General features: G+C 44.8%; 1 pseudogene; it reads left to right on the top strand.

Moving 5' to 3' along the window:
• Positions 1 to 6,978: 6,978 nt before the first annotated feature.
• LOC132652503 (large ribosomal subunit protein eL13-like) lies at positions 6,979 to 21,584 on the top strand (annotated as a pseudogene).
• The last annotated feature ends 1,340 nt before the right edge of the window (positions 21,585 to 22,924 follow it).

Raw genomic sequence — 22,924 nt, 5'->3', positions numbered from 1 at the left:
AGGCTTCCAGTGTCGGGCCTTTTGTTTTTGTTTTTGTTTTTGTTTTTTCTGGCTAAGTGCCTTTGGCTTTCGTAGGAAGAAGTAAAACAAGAGCATGTTTTGAGGGTGTATGCTTTTCCCCTGGTGACAGTAAACTCTCCCGAAGCTGTAAATCCTTAAATCCAACAGGAAGCCCATCAGGAGAACTTCTGACAATGAGCAGTTGTAGCAAATTCCTGATAAAAATAATCTCTCGGTTTTCAAGTAAATATAGCTTGCAGTGGCTGCAGGACTAGAAACTGATCAGATTTCTTGTACCTAAAAATATAATAATAGTTTGAAAATCCTCATCACTTACTGCAAGGGAGACCAGCATTAACCATAAAAAGATATCCCAGTGTGCTGCGTGATTTACCAGCCTTGTGCCACTCTATCTCAAAAAAACTTGAGTGTTTCAAGCCTTTTCTTTTTATAGACTGAAAATAAAATGAAATTATTTTCTCTGTATTCCTCTCTGTTTATCAGACTATATAATTTTTACGTAATAAAAAGAATAATGTCAAAATAGTCTATAAGCCAAAAGGCCTGTGAGCCGGGTGAGTAGTAAAGGATATTTGATTCAGGAAAGCCTTCCAGGGCTCAAGCAGACAGCTGAGGGGAGGAAGTTCAGCAACTGGCTCCCAGATGTTTTTGCCCTGCTGAGCCGTTGACAAACGAGCCCCAGAGCAGACAACCGCCCAGTGAAAAACTGACTGGGAGGACATGACAGTGATTGAGGAGCACAGAAAGAGACGGGGAGAAGGTTAAAATTGGAACAAGTTGTGGGTGGGGAGAGGAGAGCTGAAATGTAAACATCAGCCCGCGAGCCGAGCCGAACTTCCTCCTGTGAAAAACCAAGGTGACTTTTATGCACTCAGGAGAAGGGATGAGCCCTACCCCTCAGGACATCTCTGCCCTCCCACCTCCCCAGGGAGGGCGACTGGACCTTGCTTTTGCCCTGTCTTAAGCCCTGTGAATCTCATCTTCATGTCACTGTGCAGGAGCTATAATTTGAAATAATATTATTATCGTATTTAATTATATGTGGCTAAGTGTTGAGGTACTCAATCTCCCTAAAAGCTAAAAGCTAAGCTAAACTAAAAGCTCCCCAATAGCAAAGATGTATTTTCATTAAAGCCTTCATTTCCTAATGTTTAGCAGAAGGGTTACTGGGTGTGGGCACATAGGAGACACTCCTGTATTTACTCGGGGGAATGGGAAGAATTTATTCTCTTCCTCTTTTTCTCTTCCTTTCATCTTCCCTCACTCTCTATTTTGTCTTAGGTCATTTCTCCTTGTTATTTTTTTTTTATTTCCGTTTATTTACTTTACATCCCAAGGGTGTCCCCTCCCCCTCTCCTCTCAGTTCCCCCCCCCCGTGTCTGTCCCCTCCCCCCTCAGTCCCCCACACACCGCGGTTATTTTGAACCACACTCCTGCATTCCACAGAGTGCGGCCACCTTTGCCTCCAACTCCTGTGTCTCTAACCCCTAAAGCAGAGACTGGGAACCTCTGAGATCTCTAAAGGAAACATATTCTAGAAAGGCGGTGCCAGTTGAGTATCCTTTATGCCCAAACCAGGCTGGCTTTGAGCTGCCTCTGTGCTGCTATCAAAAATGTGCCCCACCAAGTTTCACGTTTTTAAAATGATGGAACATTTGCGTATACACAAGGAGAGATGTTGGAAATGGGACTCAAGCCACTGCACAGAATTTATGTAGGCTTTACATCGATCTACACACAGACCGGAAGCAATTCCATGTGCTATTTTTATCTGTTTGTGCATGAAAGGGTTTCAAGGGGTAGGGCTTTTTTTTTTTTTTAAACTGTGCCGGGAAAGCAAGAATAAAAAGAGCAGAGGCAGCCTGATGCTGAAGCTTCAGCCTCACAAAACCGTGTGTGGTAGTGCTCTAAAACACTCAAGGTTTTGGAGCATTCGGGGTTATGTGCTGCCATGAAGGAGAACACAACCCCTGGAGGAAGGGACCCACTTGGGTGCGAGAATGCAGAGGCACAGGAAAGGTGGAAGAGCGAGGGCATCTAGTCAGAACAAATACAATGACGTGTGTATATGAACATGTGATAATAAAAAGTTACTTCATACGCCAACCTCAAATTTTAACTTAAAAAAAAAAACAGTAAGTTACCCTGACGCAGCCACCTGAGTGATTGGAATGCGCTTTGGTACTTACTAATTGTGGGATCTTATGTGAATTGCTTAATAGCTCCAAGCTTTAGTCTCCAAGACTATTAAGTGGAGTTAATAATAAACCCAACCACCTCAAATGATAAAAGCAATTAGAGGAAAGTGCTTGATGGAGCTGCTGGTCCTTGAAGGACACCCTAAGAGGCAGCTACCTCTATCTCCGTGAGCACAAAGCCTAAATTTGCACCCTAGGACGTGTTTACAACTGGTCCACACCTTGTACCTCCAAATAGGCGAAGGAGCTCAACTTTACTCCCCTGACCCCTGCTGCCTGCTGCTACCCAACCACTAGCCTTTCCTCGGCTGGCCAGCCGGGCTGAAGGAATGTCTATTCTGGATTAGAGCAAAAGGGAAGGGTGGAAGCAATTGTAAAAGGGGCAGAGACGCAGTTGAAAGCAGATTTAAAAAGACGTAGATTGTTACTCCGATGCAGATGTCTCTCTGCCTCCATCATCGACCCGCTTTTGTGACTTCATTTCAAGCACCCTGGTATTTCAAAGACCCCGGTGCTTGGACCTCGAAGCACAAAAGCAAAACATGGTTGGAACCTAGGCAGTGAGAGGAGTGGGAGGCCCCGCCAGGAGCAGCATGGGGACGGAGTCACCGCACCTACCAGCTGCTCCTAGGGAAGGGTCGCCCCGCCACACTGCAGACGCTTCCGCGTTTCGCTCTCCAGACAAGCAAATAAATTAGGATGACAGGCAGAGCTCCCTGTGGGCAGGGGGTGGGGAAAGTGCCTAGACGTGGGGGAGGAGTCCTCGCAGACTCACCTCTTTCGCACGGGATAAAGGGAGACTGTTGATCTGGACGAGGCTTGACACTCGATGCCAGAGGCACAGGAGACAAAAAGTTCGCTGTGGTGCGGTTTTATCAGTGGGGGATCTGTGGCTGAAGAGATAGAAACTGATTTGCCAAGGACCCCGAGGCGTAATCAGAAACCAGAAAACAAAATGCTGGGAGAAGGGGAAGGAGGCTAGAAATAGCCTGACTGCAGAGAGGAGAGAAAAAAAAAAAAAAACCCTATCTTGCATTCTAGGTCCTGTTTAGGGGCTCTGGCAGGTTGGGCCAGCAGGAAAGCAAAAGGGAGAAGGGCAGGGGCAGCCTGCTGTGAGCTTAATGCTCACAAAACCTAGAGCCCCTTAGTCTTGTAGTCTTGACGGTTCTCCGTACGACCTGTGAAGACACGCTTTTATAAAATTACAAGGCCTCCTTTTTCATGATTGGGCCACTGTATTTCCTTAACTCTGTTTCAAAATGCCCCCGTTTGTGAGAACCAAGTGATAAGATTTGGGATATGTTATTCCTGCATAGTAACGACACCTTGGCATTTGAGAAAACCGTAGAAACAGATGGATTTCTCTAAATGGCCCCTGCCCCTTTTGCCCCAAAGCAAGTCTCTCTCTCTCTCTCTCTCTCTCTCTCTCTCTCTCTCTCTCTCTCTCTCTCTCTCGGGAGAGAGAGGCTAGAAATAGCCTGACTGCAGAGAGGAGAAAAAACCCCTATCTTGCATTCTAGGTAAGGTATCTATTTGGATAAATCCCTGTGTGTGCTGTTTTATTAGGCTTTAGGGAAAAAAAAAAAAAAAAAAAAAAAAAAAAACAAATACTGAAATGTTTTTATTTTGTTGATTACTCGTGTAGTTTAGTTCGGTTTTTGTTTTGTTTTGCTTTGGGGTTTGTTTGTTTGAGCAGGGTCTCTATGTGTAGCCCAGGCTGACCTCAAAACTACTGATCCTCCTGCTTCAGTCCCCTAAGGTTATAAAACTGCGTCAACATGCCTGGCTTTACTTTCTTTGTACTGGATTTCCCACCCAACCTCAGCACTACAAAGTTAAGTCTAATAATCTTAGGAAAGGATACCTTACCCTTGGTTGAAATGGGCAAAAACCAGTCTGTTTGCAGGAAGAAGTAGCTTTGGTTGTCATGAAAGCCCTGGTCACAGCTAACCCCACTGGAACCCCTCGGCTAACAATGGCCTGGTCATGTACATGTGCTCAGCACGCGCCATGGTGCAAGTGTGGAGGTCAGAGAAGAGCATGCAGGAGCCGGCTCTCTCCTCCTACCACATGGGCCCTGGGACTGAACGTAGGTCATCAGTCTCCAAGACCAACAGCCTGATCTCTGAGCTATCTCACCTCACCAGCCCTGATTTTAGCTTCTTTCTTTAAAAGAAAAAAAAAAAAAAAGAAAAGAAAAGAAACTTTTAAAAAATTGTTAATTTTTTAATGATTTTTAGATTTTATTTTACATGCATTGGTGTTTTGCCTTTCTGTGTGTATGTGTGAAGGTGTCAGATCCCCTGGAACTAGAATTACAGATAGTTGTGAATTGCTGTGTGGGTGCTGGGAATTGAACCTGGGTCCTCTAGAAGAGCAGCCAGTGCTCTTAACTGCTGAGCCATTTCTCCAGCCCCACAAACTCAGGCACTCAGTAAGGAATTTATGTACAAAGGCACAAATTGAAAGTTAAGTCACTTTTAATCTTTTCTCCCTAACTCTTGAGTCATTTCTGGTGACCGGACTATTGTTAAAACTTTCAAAATAACCTTTTATCAATTGTTATGCATATACTAGCACAAATCTCTCTACAAATGCCCTATGACCTCTTCACACCCTCCCCATGATGTCTTGCAACGCAGCCCAAGTTTCTCTTGAGTCTTGAACTCATGGACCCAAACAGTCTTTCCACCTGAGCCTCCTGTGTGCTATGACACAGGTGCCTGCCAGCACACCCAGCTTGTGTCCACACTCCAATAGCACACTCTTAAAACATTTCCAGGTGAGCTGGCTACTTTTATGTCAACTTGATACAAGTTAAGCTCACCTGAGAGGAGGAAAGTCAACTGAGAAAATTACCTTCCCAAGGGTTGGCAAGCCTGTGGGGCATTTTCTTTATTAGTGATTGATGAGGGAGGGCCCAGCCTGGGTGGTCCTGGGTTCTGTAAGAAAACAGACTGAGCAGGCTATGAGGAGCAAGCCAGTAAGCAGCACCCCTCCATGGTGCATCAGCTCCTGCCTACAGGTCCCTGCCTTGTTTATTTCCTGTCCCGGCACCCCTCAATGATGAACAGTTATGTGGAAATGTAAGCCAAATAACCCGTTTCCACCCCAAGTGGCTTTTATTCAAGGTGTTCCACCACAGCCATCGTAACCCTAAGACACCTACTTTGCTCCTTGCTTTTTTTCAATTAACTGTGTATCTTGGCTGTCTTCAATAGGAATCTGTAGCGTTCTTCCTCATTCTTTATTGGTCAGCCTCCTAATGACAAGTATCTAGGTTATTTCTAGGGTTTCTCCTACAAGCAATGCTAAAACGAGTACCCACACAGAATATTAGCAAAAGCTTATACAGTGTATACAGTATCTTTCATGTATATGGTCACCTTAATTTCACAATTATCCCATGCGGTAGAAACCATTGTTCCTATATTTTACGTATGAGAGAAGAGCCATAAGCATTAAATAATTTACCTAAAATTCATACGGCATGGGCTTGCATTTGGTCCGGCTCTCAGACACAAGCTCTTCACAAAGGCACTGTAGCACCTGCGCTGTGTGTCAGTGATTAGAACTGAAACGCCAAGAAGCTCTTTTCAGCTAATGGAACTGAGACCAGAGCAGCCATGAGCATGATTACTTGTCGGGAGCAGCTGAGCAGGAGAGGAAGCCAGGTCTGCTCTTTAAACTCAGCCCTGGGTAGAGAGGGCTGAACACTGTTTAGAGAAAGAGCAACAAGTAAATGTCTCAGGCTTCAGCTTCAGCATGAAGAGATAACAGTATTGAAGCAGATGCCTGCACAGAATATCTTTTCTGTAGAACTATTTGTGTGTGCATGTGAGCTGCAAGTTTAGAGATAGATTACATCACGTTTTATTCAATATTACTACTCAGTTTTTACAATAACCCCAAAGAATATGTACCAGTCGTGAGCTGAAAGTTTAGACTAAAATATGCCAGACTTAATCCTTGAGAACTATTATTCATTTTCCCTCAGATGGCGCGGGGCCAGCCCCTGCCACCTGCCTCTAAGTCTCCACAGTTGTACCCTGTATCTGGAACTGCCCTCCAGAGCACTGGGCAGTGCCTCAGAGTCCTGACCAAAACTATTTTCAGGCCTCTTAGTTTAAATAATTCAAGTGTCTCCTTCAGATCCCTCAAATGTCTTTCACCCACTCCCCGGCTGGTAGGAAGGCCTTGGGTTAAAAGGGCAGGTTTTTAGAACCAGCTAGCCCAATATTTGACCATCTGAGGTCTCCCATCAGGCTTTATGGTCTTCTGACTACCTCACCATTTCAAAGCTCCTTTGAGCCCCTCGAGAACAGGCAGTGGCCCTCGCATCAGTGTCTGCAGCACATAGGAAAGGTCTTAGCCACAGCAGTCCTCCACCAAGAACTCCCTTCCTGACTCTTACCATTATTTCCCAGGAAACACTTCTGTAGCTCTGAGCAGGCTTATAGAAGAGCTACGCCTCTGGTGTTCTCTACCAACAGAAAGACTTGAAGCAGGTTTGGGGGCTCTTGAAGTTCATTGTACACCTAGTGTAATCAGGCATCATCCAGGCCCTGGGTGTACAGACACAAACAGGACGGAGCTGCAATCTCATGCGGCTTATGGAAACCGCATATAATGTTAAGCACATAGTTGCATATGCCCAATAGGTACACTTGACAAAAGAGCGATGGAGGCATCATTCAGAGAGATGGAGATAGCGTCTCTGAGAGGAGGATATTTACACTGAGCCCTAGAGGACAAAAGGATGCAGCTGCTTGCAGAATGGGAGGAAGAGAAGCTAAAGCTGAGGCTACATGTGCAAAGTCTCCACGACGAGAAAATCACGGAGGAGGCGAAAACTCCTCTGGGCTCCTCGGTTGGCAGACAGTCTCTCCAGCCCTCCTTGGTTTTCAGCTCTGGTGTGATTTCAAATACACCTGCAGCTTTCAGCTGCCCGCCTCAGGCATGTGAATACCAAGCACAGCCTGAAGGGGGTATTTATGCCCTTCAGACAAGCCTTAATTTGGAGGGCAAGAGCTGGGGAGACAGATGCAGCCTCCCATCAGTTAACAGCTTTGGGAGACACGCTACGAACATCTCAGGGGCGCTGCGTGGGATAGAGGCCTGTGGCCAGGAGCAGCAATGCCCAGAGGGCTTACTTTGTTGTTTTCTTCTCCGCCCCAGTCTTATAGAGACCTCTCTCCCAGATCTCCGCCCACTTTTCAGCTTCGTCATTTCAAAGATGCGTGGGTTGGTTAAAGGAACTGACAAAAGGTCTGAGATAGAGTGAGCACAGAGAGCCTCACAAGACAGGGTTGGCATTGCAGGGTGGCATGAGCATGCTATACTCAGCTTCTGCGTAGAGCACAGATGGGCACAGCAGGCAGATGTAACAGTAGCCCAGCAGAGAATGGAGGTTCATGCTGTGAGGTTGGCAGAGCTGACGAAGAGAAATGGGCAGCTTGGGATATAGTTTAAAAGTAGGATGGCTGACACTTGCTTATTGATTGGCTGGAAAAAAGAAAGAAAGAAGGAAAGGAAGGAAGGAAGGAAGGAAGGAAAGGAAAGGAAGAAGGAAAGGGGGCATGGATGATTTTGTTTGAGGAGCTAAGTAGATGGTGATAGCTTGAGGACGGAAGGAGCAAGACTGGGCAGGAAAATCAAGCGTGTAATTTGGTCTTCGTAAACTCTGAGATGTCTGCGTGATAGCCAAACAGAAAGAGCAAGCGTGTGTTTAGATATGTGAGTCAGGACGCACTGGAATGGCGAGAACTGGAGTCTGGGGCATCTGTGTAAATATGTGATGTTTAAACCTGGATAGGATGAGTTCGCCTGTACATATCAGGTAGCTGGAGCAGAAGTAGGGGCTTTTGAGAGCGCTCCCTCATCTGAAGTTTAGATAAGAAAGCAGAGGCAATAAATGGAACATGAATGAAGCCACTGGGGAGACAGGAAGCTGGCGGTCTCACACAGCCCGGGAGAAGGGTGTGTCTTAAGAAAGAGGGTTTGGTTGGCTGTTTTGAATCTGTTGTTATCTCCTTTATTTATCTTCTTTAGCTTTAAATCACAAAGGACACCTACTACCTGGCCAGACGTCCTAAGCATGACCTAACCCTGAACCACATGGATGGCTTGCGGCAGCCACTAAATGCAGGCTCTGGTTTAGGACACCTCTTCAATAGAAATCCTTGGATCCTCAGTCCTCCCTCCACGAAAATTCTCTCTCTCTCTCTCTAAGTTCTTCTGTCCCTCAGAAGCAGTTAAGAGAATGGCATATCCCCCTCTCTCACCACCACAGGCTTCTCTTTCCTGGGTCTATAGGTCCCAGCTCTGTAAGTGTTACTTATTTCTAAACTCTCTTTTCCATCATCACTCTCTTCTTCCATGCATCCTCTGGCCTTCCCCTGTTTTACTGTTAATTCCCCACGAGACGTTTAGCACAATCATGGGGATATCAGATCACCTCATGGTTGGCATCTATGTTTAATAACATACCAGGGACACACAGACTAGACCCAGGAAAGCTCATTGAGCCACACAGGGCCTTTATTCTGATAGTGAGAGAGGTACAAAATTGCATGGTTCCCTGGCTGGACGCCTTCTAGAAATAGTACTTCTTCAAGAACCATAGGTTACGTTAGCCAGGAATACCTAATATTGTCCAGTTGTACCTGTGGGGGGAAAATCATTTTGTGCCTATGCCCGAGAAGGTAGGATCGTATATACTTGGGCAACATGAAAGAGTTCATATCCTACAAGCCATGTTTTTAGGATCATCAGTGATAATTCCCGTCTCCCAAACTTCTTGCAGCAAAACAAACTGCCTTGAGCCATGGTTTCTGAACAGAGGTCAACTCTCTGTTCAAAGTCTACCCTGTCTCCTTCTTGATTATTTCATCCCATCTTGCTCCTTCTAGAGTGTTCCATTAGCCTGCCGCACGACCATCCACACACCCATCCACAGGACCACCCATTCGCCCACCACACATGCAGCCCCTCCTCCCCACCTGCGCTGTACTCCCTACCCAGAATGCCGCTGTGCAAGCCACACCTCTTCCTTGAATCCAGCCTTCACGCTTGCTTCCTTCTCCTTTGAAACCCCTTTAATACCCATCCTGAATTTAACCTTTGGCTTTATCATGAATTGTAATCACTTTCTATGTCAGTCTGAATTCATTCTATTATGGAAATAATACGCCTTCCCAGAGAGAAATCACTCCACACACTCAAGAGATTAATAAAGGACCAGATGCGTGCGGCTGGGGTTGGGGTGGGTTTGGAGGAGGTGTCGAAGCAGGCAGATCTCTGAGTTCAAGGCCAGCCTGGTCTACAAAGCAAGTTCCAGGACAGTAAAGGATGCACAGAGAAACCCTGCCTCGAAATACAAAAACAAACAGAGAGGAAAGCTATTTACTAGAAGGAAAAAAAAAAATGCATGCAGCCAGCTGTGGCTAATGCCCAACGAAGAGCTGACCTCAATAGAAGAGTTCACTCACCTCAGGCTTGTGCATTTTACATACACTGTCATCCTTAAATCTCTTTCAGGTCCCAGCTCCAGGTTATATTTTCAACAATTTAAACAAAGGCAGGAGATTGCAAGTCTGGCTACCCAGGCAGATGGGAGATTTACACAGTGAAGTTATTGCCAGAATTCTTTCTTAAGTACATCCGTGTTGTTCTTTTTGAATAGCTTGTTACCTGGGGTCATCCTGCCCACACGGCAGAACTGTGCTTTTCTCAAGAGGAGAACTGGAGGCTTTCTGGCAGACTGGGACTTAGCACTGGCTGTGACCCTGGGCTGCCCCCTGGAGCTGCCTGTTAGAAGCATGCTCTCCGGGGATCGCCTAATGGTTGGTCAATCCTGGAGATCAAACATTTATGTCCTAGCATCCCAACTGCTGCTTCTGTCTAACAGGCCTGGTCACTACTTTCCTTCAGGACATTTGGTAAGCAGCACTTTCTTAGCTGAGTTCTACTTTGTGTGACTTAAACATCTCCTAAGTAAATCTATTCACATCAGTTGGGTTCCTTTGAGTTTCTCCTCCATCAACTCAAATAGCAAGATCCTTCTCAGTCTCACTGCCTGGACCCACCGAGGTTGAGACCTGAGTACATTTCACCGGAATGGTTTTTCATGCTGTTTAAGCTTCTCCCGGTTCCTCTTCTACTTAAGAATGCTTCGTTGCTTCCCGGTTAAAGTTCATCTCTTAACTAACGTACCCAGTATCTCATTCTCTGGCCCACTGACCTTTCCAGCTGTGTCTCCCACCCTTGTAGTTATTTCTCCTCCACGTATTTATTTATTTATTATTTGTTTATTTGTATTTATTGTTGTAATGCTGAAGATCAAACCCAGAACATCATACATGGTAAGCAAATGTTTATCTTCACCCCATCCACAGCTTTGACCCCAGACCCAAGAAGCCCCTTGTTCATCCAACCTGTCATGTGAGTTCCTATCTGTCTCATGCCATTCCTAGAATGAACTCTTGTGCCTTATTGCCCTATCTAATCCCCCTTTCTTTCTTTCTTTCTTTCTTTCTTTCTTTCTTTCTTTCTTTCGAGACAAGGTTTCTTTGTGTAGCCTTTCTTTGTGTAGTCCTGGACTCGCCTTATAGAGCAAGCTGGCCTCAAACTCACAGAGTTCTGCCTGCCTCTGCCTCTGCCTCTGCTGCCCAGAATGCTGGGATTACACGCATGCACCACCTTGCCTGGCTTCTAATCTCTTTTTGGAAGGTCTTCAGGCCAGGGTCTCCTGTAAACAAGAGTTTAGCTGGTCTTGAGCTCTTCAGCCCTCTGCCTTAACCTCCCAAGAGCTGGAATTACAGACATGAGCCACCGTGCCCAGCCCTATTCACCTTCTATATTTAAGTAGAATGAAGCTGCCCCCTGGCTTAGTTATCTCCAAACATAAAGTTCTCATCACCTCTTGGCCCATTTGGTAGCTGCCTGTTCATCCAGGAGCTGGAGTTTTGCCTTTTTGGTGTTAGTCTACTCAGTACCCAACAATTACAACTGTTGCCTGGTAAGAAGAAACCTTCCACGTGGCTATAAGGTAGCCAGAGAAGACTGCGCAGACATGAGTTTAAGCCAATAGAAAGTGGCCGCCTGGGGACTGTTCCAGGTGATCACAGGATAGCCCCGAGCCTTCTCAGGGTGAGTTTTAAAGCACAAAAACCATTTTCTGGGTTGACATACTTCAGTTGACAAGAACAGTTAGCCAGAAGCTGAACTACAGAAGCCAAAAAGCAAGGTTAGGGCAGTTGGAGGCTTTCCCACAGCTATGGGCTTTGATGGGTTAGGCGTTGGTTTCATGTTGGCAGGTGGTGCTGTTTACATGCTGAGTCTTATGGCCTGGATGGCACTTCTGTTATGGAGTCAGTTGTGCCAAGGTCTGGGGCCCTGTTACACATACCTAGTTTTTTAAAGTGTTGAGTGAGTTGCTGCTGTCCTGCCTACTGTCTCTCCTCCTAAACTGGTGTGATAGAAACACCCCCTTAGAATACGTATCTCTATCTTTTCCACCAAAAGCTTCTGATGGCAGTGCCTACCCTTTGGGGGTGGGGGAGAGACTGTAAGATGGCAAGGCTTCCACAGCACATAGGAGGTTTATTTAGTAAATGCGGTAAACCAAGAGTCATTTATTAAAAGAAGGGGCTGTCCATGTTTACATTCCCACCAGCAATGGAGGAGGGTTCCCCTTTCTCCTCTGTCAGATATAGGGTTGGTGAAGTTCCTTTCCCAGTCTGTAGGCTGTCGTTTTGTTCTGATGACAATGTCCTTTGCTTTACAGAAGCTTTCCAGTTTCATGAAGTTCCATTTATTGATTGTTGATCTTAGTCATCTTCGTATCTCTGCCCCCAAATGCACAGGCACACTCACCCAGTACAGAGCAAACAGCAATGAGAAACATGAGACATGAAAATATTACAAAGATAGATAGGGGGATCCATCGGTCATTGCTCAGGCAGAGGGGAATCTGAGTTTCTTTCACAGAGGGGAAGGGTTTTGAGCTGAGGCTGGGATCAGGCTTGGTCAAAGAGATGTCCTCAGTTAGTTGTAGATAGAGTCGGTAAGCATACAGGACGCACAAAACGGCCAGGAGATCTGAGTGTGCACAGACTAGGCTCAGATTGCCAAAGACTTTGAAATCTGGATTGAAGGTAGACTCTGTTTGTAGGCATTGCCATCAGTGGCTTTTGGTGGAAAAGATAGAGATATATGTTGTAAGAGGATGTTACTTCTTTGGAAATCAATCCTGGTACCTTCTCAGAAAATTAGGAATAGTGCTACTTCAAGATTCAACTATACCGCTCCTAGGCATATATCCAAAATATACTCAGCTATACAAGGACATTTGCTCAACCATGTTAGTAGCAGCTCTATTTGTAATAGCCAGAACCCGGAAACAAGCTAGATGTCCCTCAGTTGAGGAATGGATACAGAAATTGTGGTATATTTATACAATGGAATACTACTCAGCTATTAAAAACAAGAAAATCATAAAATTTGCAGGCAAATGGTGGGAACTAGAAAAGATCATCTTGAGTGAGGTACCCCAGAAACAGAAAGACACACATGGTATATACTCTCTCATAAGTGGTTATTAGACCTATAATACAGGATACATATACTAAAATCTATAGTCCTAAAGAAGCTAAGCGACAAGGAAGACCTTAGGGAAGATGTTCAATCCCCATTCAGAAGGGCAAATGGGATAGACACTAGAAGCAGGAGAAGACAGGAAACAGGACAGAAGCCTACCATAGACGGCCTCTGAAAGACTCTACTGATTGAGGTATCAAAGCAGAGGCTGACACTCATAGCCAAACTTTGGGCAGAAATCATGGAATTTTATGAAAGGGGGAGATAGAAAAATCCAGAGAGGACAGGAGCTCCAAAAGGAGACCAACAGAGCCATAAAAACTGAGCCCTGGGGCCCCTGAAGTGAATGATACCCCAACCAAGGACAAGACCTAAAACCCCTGCTCAGATGTAGCCCATAGACTCAGTCTCCAAGTGGGTTCCCTAGTAAGAGGAAAAGGGGCTATCTCTGGCGTGAACTCAGTGGCTGGCTCTCTGACCACCTTTCTTGGGGGTGGAGGGTGCAGCCTTGCCAGGCCACAGAGGAAGACAATACAACCAGTCCTGATGAGACCTGATAGACTAGGGTCAGATAGAAGGGGAGGAGGTCCTCCTCAATCAGGGGACTAGGTAAGGGGCATAGGAGAAGAGGGAGAGATTGGGAGGAGATGAGGGAGGGGGCCACAGCCAGGTAATAAATAATTAATAAAAAATTTTTACAGAGAGGGGGCTGTCAAGATGGCTCAGCACATAAAAGCATTTGTCACAGAGCAGAGCCCAGTGACCTAGATTTAATCCCAAGAATCCTCATAGCAGAAGGAGAGAACTGACTCTTACAAGGTGCTGTCTCACCTTCACACACCACTAAATAAACAAATGTTTTACATATAAACAAAACACAAATATGTATATACATGTTTATATATGAAGAAGGAAGCTGTGAGTTCCAGGCTGACCCCCAGGCTGGCTGCTTTTGACCTTGGCCAGGCTCTTTATTGTCCTTTACTAAAAATAAAATCAATCATATTAGTAGGAATGCTTTAAAATAAATAATTTATCATTTCAAAAGTTTCTTTAAAACCTCAGGGATTGGCATTTCTATTTTTATAGTGTCCTTCTGGCTAGAGGTTTTTTGTTTTTTTTTTTTTGAGAACCAAGCAAACAAAGACACGGTTGGTCTGAGCAGAGAAGAGCCTTTTGTCAGACGTGAATATAATTATAGCCTGTATTCAGACAAGGTCATCTTTTACCCTTTCTAATAAATGGTGTTGCACTGTTTTTCCTAGCAGGGACCTTAAAGTGATCACAGTGTTTGTGATGAATTATGAAAAGATGAAAAAATTTCTAACGTGCCCAGAGCAGGGATTTCCCTGTGGGGAGAAATAAATGCAGGATGTGCTTAAAGCATACCGCAGTGTAAGCACACTCACAAGCCTCCTACTTAATTCTCTTGGTCGAGGCTAGTCGCAAACACATTTTACTCGAGTGAAACGTTCAAGATACATCCAAAAGCAAGGGCAAAGGGAGCCACGGCACTGACAGTAACAACTCAGGTTTCAGACATACTAATTCACTGAGGCCGCCCAGGAGACACTTGGGGCAGATCTTACCGATTGTTTTATGGTTTAGGAAATTGCAGTTCGGTTCATCTTGTCCAAGGGATGGACCCAGGACTCAAACTGCTCTTCTGACTCAAATCGAGGACTCCTCCCACTGTTTACCTTTCGCTCTGCTACCTTGGGCATAGTGAATGATGTACAAGGCTTCCTAAAAGGGTAGAAAGGAAGAGTGAAGAGTACATGGGGCCGCAGAGAATGTGCATACAGCTTTAAGTCTCTCCTCCAAGCTGTTCCTCAGCCTCCTTTCCCTGTGCACGCGGTCTCTCTAGGCCTAAGTGAGCTGTATTTATCAGCGAGGATCTTTCTAACAAAGCTTCCGTCTGCCAAGTAACAATATATTGGAAAGTACTCGGCAGGGAGTAGTGTTAATAGATCAGAACCAACAAGCAGCACATGAAGGACAGTAACCAGCGGAATCACGGGATTGTTCTAACAGCAGCTTCCTCTGGGGCTCTCCCTGTGAAGTCAGTACCCGGAAATTGTGGCTTCTATAGTCAGAGGCAGGAAACTCCCGAATGTGTCCTATCGCACGCACGCACACACACATACACACAGACGGATACACACATACACACACCACCCATGCACATTTGCTTTTGCAGCTTCTCCATTCTGTCTCCTCTCCAAGACCTTTATGTGTCTTGCCACAATCTCAACCTTGATCCTTGAGTTATGGCTCTCTAAGTTCATATATCACGTTTCTCCATCTTCTCTTGAGTCATAAGGTTACTTGGGGCAGGAGAAATGTTTACTGCCATGATAGAATATCAGGCAGCAGTATTAACTGAACACTTCCTGGATGGTAAGCACTTTTCTCTTGATGGTGTAATGGTCCTTACAACAGCAGCTATGGTTTTACAACTGAGGAAGAAGAAAAGCAGAGGGATTGTTTGCTGAAGATGACACATCTGTATCCAAGCTGGGACAAGATGGCCGGTCTGTCATTAGCCTTCTCTAAAGCCCCTCACTGATCTGGCAGGAACCATGGAACATTCCCATAAGGAAAAAAGACCTGGAATGCACCTAGCGGAAGGTCATAAACTCACATTAAAGTAAATGTCATCTCATTCAGGAGGTGCACAGTAATGACAGCTACAGTTTTTACTTTAAGTATCCTACTAACATTATTGTATATTCAGTCTTTTCTTTCCTTCCTCCAGGGGAAAACGTCTTTATTTTTCTTTCAATTTATTCAACAAGACTGGGACATTCCTAAGGAGTTTCCTTTACCCTGGATTTTGTTGGTCTTCGCAATCAATTTGTAAGGTAGATACCATTATTACCCCATTGTATAGGACACAAAAAAATGTGTCTCAGAATGATGAACATTTTGCTTGAGGGGACATAGAGTATAAAGGTCATCAACCCAGCTCTCACCAACCCCAAGGCCCTAACTACAGAGCAGATATCCTCCTGTAGATATATACCCAGTCAGACACCTGGCTGACTGTTCTGCTTTAATTCATGTTAACTTTTACAAAGAGACATTAAAAATTCAAATAGAAAGCTGGGTGTGGTGGTACATGCCTTTAATCCCGGCAGTCCTGAGGCAGAAGCAGACAGATTTCTGTAAAGTCAAGGCCAATGTGGTCTACACAGTGAGTTCCAGAACAGCCAGGGCTATGTAGAGAGACCCTGTTTCAAAAAACCAAACCAAATAGAACCAGGCATGGTGGCAGACACCTTTAATCCCAGCAGTCAGGAGGCAGAAGCAGGAGAATCTCTGAGCTCCTGGCCATCCAGGGTTATGGAGTGATTCCCTGTCTCAAAAAAAAAAAAAAAAAAAAAAAAAGTTTAGCATCACTTACAGAGGACCAAAAATTAACATAGATGTTTTATGTTACAAGTTTTGAGAGAGTCATAACTAATATTCAACATTTGGCTAAAGAAGTGAGCATGAATAATTTTGTAATATGACAGGCTTGGGTTTGGGGATGTTCTTGCATAGCACACACAAAGGCCCAGGTTTGCTCAAGCATCATATAGACCAGGAATAGCACTGCACACCTGCAATCCAAGCACTTGGGAAGTGGAAGTTGGAGGATCAAAAATTCAAGGTCATTTTTGGCTACATAAGCATTCTAGCCCAGCCTGGGACACAGATTCTTTCATAAAATAAAACAAAAAATAATGACAAATTAGGCATCTGCCCTTAATAAATCAAAGTCCTTATTAGCTCATCATAGATGAACTTACGGCAGTCTTAAGTCATAGAAAGATATACTATACAATTCCGCTGAAATATAGAAACAATCCTTATAGTTTATAAACTATAGTGTGAAAATGATGCAAATCCTAAAAAGACATCCATAAAACAATAGATTCATAATCACTTATGAAGGAGATTAGTGGTGCTTATATATTATAAATAGCTCATCTTTTGAGTTATAAATAAAAGCAATAAGTGGTTATTAATTGAACACCTGGAAAATTTAGAATACAAAAAAAAAAGGCATTTATCATAACCCTACTGAAGTCCCTCGTCTTTTAAGGTTGTCACATGACGAGCAGTCAGTCTCTTCCACCCTAAGTGAAATGTGGAGGGAGTTTGTCTAGGAACAAAGGTCTGACCTAACGAAGTATCCCTGGAGAATTTCTCAGAAGGGTCAGAGGACAGACATAGGAGTAAGAAGAATTTAAGGTGACAGTGTATCCAGAGGTAACAAGGTAAGGGTCATAAAACCTTGACATTTAGAGCTGAGAAATACATAAACAAAAATAGAAAAACTCGTAAAAAGTGGTAAAAAATTAATGAAAGATGAAAACACATGTGAATTTATGATTTAGGCAGCTTCTAGAAGTTTTGACACCATCAACAGTTACTGAAATCATGAGCACCTTAAAGACAAGGGTTTCATTCCATCCTTGCGATCTGAGTGTTAAAGTCTGTTAAACTGTCATGGTAACCGTGTTAGACATGAAACTTCTGACAGGAGCTTAGATCACGAGGGTACCCTTGATTAAGGTCGTCATTGTGGAAGCGGGTTATTCCGAGAGCCCTCCCAAGAAAAGGAGGAATTCTGAATTTCCCTCCATCCCTCCTATGCCCTCCACCCTGTAACAACGCAACAAGAAGGTCATTGCCGGGGACAGTGTCATCCTTTTCATATTCGCTCTGTCTTGAACATGGTTTCAGGTATTAACGTGGCAGCATCCATTGCCTATAAGAAACAACGCCTGACATAAGGCTCTAGGAACAAATATACTCCTGTTATTTTGCTCAAAGGACACATTATCAAACCACCTACTAAATATTCATGCTCATACCCATGTATTAGCATTGCTCTTGACAATGATCAAAGAAACTTCTTTCTGTGCTGGGTAGTGGTTAATGCAGAGGCTCGATAAAATGAGTCTGATCAGATTGCTGAGAAAAAGTAACTATGAGTGTTTATCCCTGAATGGTGTATCTGTATCAATCCACCTTCCCAAGGATAAAAACCAGAGGACGGGGAACAGTGCTGTGAAATGCTGTCCCTTGGATATGACATGGCAGTTGTAGTTACCTGCACGAGACCTACATAAGATCAAGATTCCAGCATGCATGGATGCTAGAGGTGGGGCATCTCTAGTTAAAGAGCTATTGGCAGTTGATGGCTGCTGGGGGAGAAGGAGCCATTTTCCCTTCAAGGATGTGGCTGCTGGTAGGTTGCCTGTGTGCTAGTGGATGGCTTCATACCCATGAGCATGTGGACATTGCTAACTGGACTCAATGAGTTTGAAAGAAAAAAAAAAGGTGTGGGGGGAAACCAAGGAAGAAATGTTGGGAGAGGTCAGGGTGGGAGAGTGGAAGGAGGAAGCCGGGGATAGATATGATCAAGATACATTGTGCACGTATGAAATTGTCATAGAACAAATAAGGACTGGGGCTGTCACTTGGTGGTACATTGTTTGCCTTGCATGCGTGAAGTCCCAGGTTCAATCCCTAGTACTTCCAAAAACTAAGACATTCCATATGGTAAGTGTCATTATACCTATTGAGTTGGCAAAAATGGCTTAACAGATAAAGGTCTTGCTGTCAAGTCTGGCTCATGAATTCAATCCCAAAACCTACAAGGTAGGAGGAGAAAAATCAACGCCTATAAATTGTCTCCTGACCTTTATACTCGTGTGTGCTGGGAATCAAAGGCAGGCCCTGCAGAAGGCCAGTGCTCTTCACTGGAACCATTTCTGCAGCCCCAAACCAGCCATTTTCATAAGCAAGAAAGAGTTTCACAGCATGTCTTTCACAAAGACATCCAGGCCGGGGATTGACGGCGACGTAGAAAGTCTGTCCACTGCCTGCTGCCATGGCAGACCTTGGCCACTTTTCCACATGGTTCTTTAGCAAGAGCGTAAATTCCTCGGCGCACTTCCCTGCTTTCTGCAAGGTTACCCCTACCCAGCCACGAAGATCAGGACTGGGGTTCTCTCTGTAGAGGTCTACTGTGTTGGCAGTGCTTGCTTCCACCTCCCTCTCTGTGTATCAGAGGAGGAAAAAGACATTGGCAAGCCTGGTGGTGAGAGCAGATGGAAGCGATGGGTGTTTAGCCAGCCATGGGGCAGATGAAAACAGTTTGTCATTGCAATACAGCTGGCCCTGCTCCAAGCATAGTTCCTGCTGGAGAGGATGGCGGACTTCAAAGTTAACCACAGGGACATCTGTAACGTGCCCCGTGGTGCTTATTATGTTACTTAATGAATGGTGCATAAGAGATCATAAATAGTTTTACAGAGAGACTTAACACAGGCTCCTTGGCAGTACAGCTCTGTCCCACAACCCTTTGCCACCACCCCTTACTTCATCTCCACACTCAGAGAGCCTCAGACACAGGTAGCTGAGGCAGGTGCTCCCTTGCAGGAGCCAAAGCGGACAGTCCTGCCTCTGAAGCACCACCTAACTGGTATGATTTTAAAATTGGAACCTTCACATTATACATGTTTTATAATCATTATTTTTCCCCCCAGGCTACATAGTCAACCATAAAACCTCGTTGATAATGTTTTGTTAAGAAAGAAGAAAAGCGCACACAGTGGCCCTGGAAAGCTCCTGAACCAACACAAGAGAAGTCTTGGCTTGGAAGGCCTCCCTTCAGCCAGAGGGAAAGAACACCATCATTCTCTTTCCCAGCCACATTAACTCTTTGAAATTCCGCAGCACCTGTCTATTTATGGAAACCCACCGGGGCTAGGGGTTCGGATGCAGCTGTGTTTATTTCTCCTGGAAAGGCTTTGAATTTACCGTCTCAAAGGTGTGCCCATGATGTCTAAGCCTTGGGTTAAATAACCACTCTCACAGTCTCCGGGATTCCTCACCCTTTACCCACGTGTGTCCATACTTTCCCATGATCCTTACCTTACACTATGTGATATTATCTTACCTGCAATTCTTTTTTTTTTGTCTGTTTCTTTTGCTTTGTTTTCAAGACAGGGCTTCTCTTTGTATCCCTGGCCATCCTGGAACTTAGATAGCTACCTACCACTGTCACTGTCTCTGCCTCTGCTGGGATTAAAGTTGTGAGCCACCACGCCTGGCTTGTGTCATGCATTTTAAATGGTGTGTTTCTATTCAGGATTCCTTTTTTGGGTCGAACATGGTTCCAAAGCTTGTACTCTGCTTGCATCTCAAAGCAAAGCATTTAAGTTGAAGTGATCGAGTTTTTATAAAAACGGAGTCACACAAGCTGCTTCTAACAGAACACACTCTATTCCTACTCTCTGGGTTGAGATTCCATGATCCATGAGCTGCCTGTCTGCCTAGGCATTTGACTCCGTCGTTTGTTCTACCCTTCATTCCGTTGTCTTTTATGCAATATATCTATAAATGAAACACCCAAGTGACGGCTGTAAGAAAAAAGCATTACTTAAGGGACTTCTGATGGAGGAAGTTGAGACTATGTATCCGGATGCAAAGGAACAGCCACTTCCATTGTATAAGAGCCGGAAGGTGGTAGCAGTGCTGGTCTCAATTCAAAGACACGAAAGAAGCAGGTGAGGGAACTCTGGTAAAACAGGAAAGCCCTTGGAGGCGGTCATCAGAGCATTCAGAAACTTTCCTTTTCAACACTGTCCAAGAAATAAAGTGAGAAGGGATGCCAATGACTGTGTGACAACAAAATGGAGGAAAGAGCAAAGGTTGACATCTTATGTCACTTTTAAGACAATGAGTTGCTATCAAAATCCTTAAGGTAGAGAGAGTTAAAGTGCATCACTTAAAAAAAAAATACACTTTTAGCCAGCCTCAAATTTCTAAGATGAATAAAACTAGAAAATGAAAAAGGCTGATGCAACTTTAAAACCTACTGAACTACAGCTTAACAAATTATTGCAAACTCCGTAGTTTAAAATAACAAATCTCTGTTTTCACAGCTTTAGTGAGACCAGATCTGGGAGCAGCTTAGATAATGGGTGGTTCAGCTCAAGGGCTTTTGTCTAAAGATGTGACAGGCCCTGTCTGGTCCTTGCCCGGAGGCCTCTGCAGCTAGCTACCAGCCAGCAGACACTCCTGTACCGATTCCTGGGCTGGCGATCTTCCTCAAGGGAATAGAGGTGGCTCCCCTCAGAGTCTGACCCAAGAGCCAGAGAGCTAGAGGGTGTTAGGATCCCTTTGGTGTCCTGGGCATAATAGCTCTTCATTTCCACCATCTTCTACTCACTAGAGGAAAGATGCAAAGAAGGCCCAGCAGGCGAAAGCGCACCACACTGCCCCTCGTCCAGTCCCATCAGGACCATGGTGAGGTGCCCAATACAGTTCAATACTACACGAAGGTCTGAGCCGGCAGGGCCTTCAGCCTGGAAGAGCTCAGGGTGGCTGGTATTCATAAGAAAATGACTCACACCATTGGCATCTCTGTGGACCCAAGGAGGCGAAAGACATCCACTGAGTCACAGGCCAACGTGCAGCGATGAAGGAGTACCGCTCTAAGCTCGCACTGTTCCGCAGGAAGCCCTCTGCTCCCAAGAAGGGAGATAGTTCCCCTGAAGAGCTTAAATTGGCCACCCAGCTAACAGGACCTGTGATGCCCGTCTGGAATGTCTACAAAAGGAGAAAGCCAGAGTCATCCCAGAAGAAAAGAATTTTAAGGCTTTTGCCAGTCTTCCCATGGCCCGAGCTAATGCCCAGCTCTTTGGCATTCAAGCAAAAAGGGCGAAGGAAACTGCAGAGCAAGATGTTGAAAAGAAAAAGTAATACACTGTTGGAATGTTGCAATAAATTTTCCATAAACCAAAAAAAAAAAAAGAAAGAAAGAAAGAAAGAAAGAAAGAAAGAGGGGCCTGAAGAGGGGCCCAGTGCCCTAGAAGGGAAGGGAAGGTAGCAACAGACCTTTGTATTTGTATTTGTATTTGTTTAGCTATTTTTATTGGATTCTTTTTTCTACCAACCTTCTCCATCCCAATCCCTTCCAACCGCCCAACACTAGGTAGCTGAGAAAGAAGGTTAGAGAGGAAAGGGGATGTAGACCTCTATAGACTATTTCCTGCTGATTAAGGTCATCGAGTTTCTAGGGACAAGTCCAATCTTCTTTGTCAAAATATCCAGCAATCAAGCAACAGCAAACCAGCAATCCAGCAATAGCAGGGGCAGGGGAAGGGGTAGGGGCAGGGGCAGAGGCAGGAGCAGCAGCAAGAGCAGAAGCAGCAGCAGGAGCAGCTGCAGGGACAGCAGCACCTGCCTCTTCAGAGACTCTCCAGCCCCACTCAAGCTCTGGTTTTTATCCCCTCTGAAAAGTTCCCAGAATTCCAAATGTCAACTATCCTCAGCTGGCAAAATCACATCTCTGCTAGTGCATGAGGCAAATCATAATCACCTACTATGAGGCAGCCTCTTACCCCACATCTGGGATTAAGACAAAACCATATTCACATAACATAACTGTCTTTAAAGAAACAAACATTCTCACTACAAAGGTACCAACTTCTAGAGCAGAGCAGAAGAGAATGGGAAACACTCTGAATCTATGTTCAGCACCATCCTAGGAACCGTGCAAGAGTTGACAAAATCCTTTCATAGATTCTCACCAAGGCCTCAAAAATCTGGAGTATGTTAGTCAGTTCTTCATCACTGTGAAAACAAAAACAAAAAATTAAACAAAAATCAACTTAAAGGAGAAAACAGACTGGGTGGTGAAGACATCGGCCTCCAATGCTAACAGGACAGTCAGGCAAGATCTTGCATTGGAGCCAGTCTTTGGCTACCCAGTGTGTTCTAGGCCAGCCAAGGATACATAGCAAGACTTTGTCTTCATAATGGCAAATTTTAATTAAAAATGAAAGGAAGAAAAATATATTTGGGTTTGTGGTGTCAAAGGTATCAATCCATGATCATTTAGCTCCCTATATCCAGGGCCATACATCATGCCTGAGAGGGCTTGATGGCAACCAGGAAGCAGAGGAGGGGAGGAGTCCCAATATATCCAACTACCTGCTTCCCACAGCACTACGTACTAAGGTCTGCACCACCTCCCCACAATGCCAGCCTTTGGAGGTTTCCGGTCCAAACCATATCCACTGAGGAATACTGGGAGAGGA

The sequence above is a fragment of the Meriones unguiculatus genome, chromosome 2, assembly GCF_030254825.1.
Source record: "Meriones unguiculatus strain TT.TT164.6M chromosome 2, Bangor_MerUng_6.1, whole genome shotgun sequence".
NCBI lineage: Eukaryota > Metazoa > Chordata > Mammalia > Rodentia > Muridae > Meriones > Meriones unguiculatus.
This window is presented reverse-complemented; position numbering and strand designations above follow the sequence as displayed.